The sequence below is a fragment of the Antechinus flavipes genome, chromosome 2 (genome assembly GCF_016432865.1).
Source record: "Antechinus flavipes isolate AdamAnt ecotype Samford, QLD, Australia chromosome 2, AdamAnt_v2, whole genome shotgun sequence".
Taxonomy (NCBI): Eukaryota; Metazoa; Chordata; class Mammalia; order Dasyuromorphia; family Dasyuridae; genus Antechinus; species Antechinus flavipes.
In genome coordinates this window covers 193,937,897-193,940,587 of record NC_067399.1, presented here as the reverse complement: position 1 = coordinate 193,940,587, position 2,691 = coordinate 193,937,897, and the positions used below count along the sequence as shown (strand labels likewise).

At 35.2% G+C, this 2,691-nt stretch overlaps 1 non-coding gene across 1 annotated transcript; it reads right to left on the bottom strand.

Annotated features, from left to right (window-relative positions):
* Nucleotides 1-623: 623 nt before the first annotated feature.
* LOC127552607 (U6 spliceosomal RNA) lies at nt 624-729 on the bottom strand. The gene has a single exon (XR_007951471.1). It is a non-coding gene; the product is annotated as a U6 spliceosomal RNA (small nuclear RNA).
* Between the last annotated feature and the right edge of the window lie 1,962 nt (nt 730-2,691).

Genomic DNA, 2,691 nt, shown 5'->3' with positions numbered 1-2,691 from the left:
ATATTGGACTTTTTTTCTCACATTTGTTTCCTTGGGATATGTTCTCAATAGTGAGATTTCTAAGTCAAAGTATGTGAACAGTTTTGTCATTTTAAAAACATAATTTAAAATTGTTTTCTGGAATTGTTGGGCCAATTCATCACTTCCTCAACAGGGTATGAATGTGTCTTCTTTCTCTTAGTTTCTCCAACATTTCTTGTTTGGGACATTTTATTATCTTTGTCATCTTGAGAGACATAAGGCAAAATCACAACTTTCTGAAATTTTAATATATCCTGGAGATTTTAAGCTACCCCTCCCCAAATGATTGTGGATCTTTAAAAAGAAGTTCTTCTTATTAAAACTGTTCTTATCCCATGGCCATCTTGTCTGTACATCTCTTGGATATCATGCTTTTATTTCTTTAGCAATATTTGATGAAATGATTATTTCTTAATTATAGCTACATTGAATTGTTCATATAAAAGTTTTTATAATTCTGGGAAATTAAACTAACTTTTAATTTGATTATTGCTAATTCTGTCCTTTTCTTGGTTAAGAATCTCTAACAATCTTTGTCTCTGTCTCTGTCACTGTGTGTGTCTGTCAAGCTAGGTAGATATGATACTTTAATGAAAATATATGAAATATTTCAAAGCCTTATGAGTTTGCAGGTTGTCCTTTCACAGGGCCATGCTAATCTTCTTTGTATCATTATTGTTTAAGTATATGTGTTGCTGGGATGAATACAGAGAGGCTTGGAGAGACTTACATGAACTGATGCTGAGTGAAATGAGCAGAACCAGGAGATCATTATATACTTTAAAAACGATACTGTATGAGGATGTATTCTGATGGAAGGGATTTCTTTGATAAAGAGATCTAACTCAGTTTCAATTGCTCAATGATGGACAGAAGCAGCTACACCCAAAGAAAGAACACTGGGAAATGAATATAAACTGTTTGCATTTTTGTTTTTCTTCCCGGGTTACTTCTACCTTCTGAATCCAATTCTCCCTGTGCAACAAGAGAACTGTTCGGTTCTGCAAACATATATTGTATCTAGGATATACCGTGACATATTTAACATGTATAGGACAGCTTGCCATCTGGGGAGGGGGTGGAGGGAGGGAGAGGAAAAGTCAGAACAGAAGTGAGTGCAAGGGATAATGTTGTAAAAAATTACCCTGGCATGGGCTCTGTCAATAAAAAGTTATTTAAAAAAAAAAATAAATAAATAAAAATATATGTGCTGCTGGAATGATCATTAAGCTCATTTTGCTGAAGAGGAAATTGAGTTCCCCCCAAAAAGGAAAGCAAATTGTTCAAGGACATATAGATGGTTTGTGACAAAGCTATAACTCCAATCCCAATTTCCTAAGTTTTGTTATCTGTGGTTCTTCAATATCATTATGCTGCCCATAAGAGATTCAGTTTCTATCAATCAATCAATAAAAAAGTCTACTTAATCAGCTCCTACTTTATGCCAGGTACTATACTAAGCCCTAGGGATACAAAAAGAGGCAAAGAACCCAGTCTCTACCTTTTAGGAGCTTACAATCTAAAAGAGGAGATAATATGTAAACAAATGTATACAAAGCAAGTTTTAAGCAGGATAAATATGAAATAATCAATAAGGGGAAGTATTGGAATTGAGAAGTTAAAGAAGACTTCCTGCATAAGATAGGATTTTAGTGGGGAGTTAAAGGAAACCTGGAAGGTCAGCAGTCTGAGTAAAGGAGAGAGGCTATTCTAAATATGGGGAGCAGCTAGGCTGTTTTTGGCTTTGAGATGGAGGATCTTGCTCATGGAACAGCCAAGAGACCAGTGAAACTGGATCAAAAAGTATGATTCAATGAATATGGTGGAAGAAGGCTGGAAAAGTAAAAGGGGATGGCTTATGAAGGGCTTTGAATGCCAAACAGCATTTTCTATTTGCTTCTGGAGGCAATGATAAGATACTGGCGTTTATAGAGTAGATAGATGATATGGTTGAACCTGTACTTTAGGGCAAAAAAAATCAATTTGGCAGCTGAATGGAGAACTTATTGGAGTAGGGAGAGACTTATGGCAGGCAGACCCTCCAGAAGGCTATTACAGTAATCAAGGCTTGAGGTGTTGCACTAGAAAGACGGCACTGTCTGATAAGAGATGTGGGACTATTTGATAAATGTTACAGATATGAAAATAACAAACCTTCCTAACAAATAGAATATATGAGGGTAGAGATATTGAGGAATTCAGGATGACTCCTAGGGGTCCAGCACCAGGAGGCGGTGTTGCTTACAATTATAGGGAAAATATAAACTGAGGAAGATTTAGAGGGAAAAATCATGTCTTCTAAACCAGTGTTGTCAAACTCAAATAAAAATGAGAGCTACTCAATATTTAGTGAGTATGCTGTGGAATGAATATTGACTTATAAAAACACACATTAATATTATCTTTGTTCTATTTAATTTTTTAAATGTTCTTAAATGGTCTCCGATTATATTCTAATTCTAATCACAATGGGAATGCTGCAATCTCAATATATCATGCAACTCTGGTCCATTACCTTTAATATTAGCAATCCAGAATTCAGTTCAGAGAAAAACAAAACAGTTCCTGCTCTTTTCATATCTCTGTCTATCATCTGGATTATGGGTGCTCTGAAGCTCTCCAAAATTCTTAATATTCCAAGATTTAATTTTGTTGACTGGAGTTTTGTCT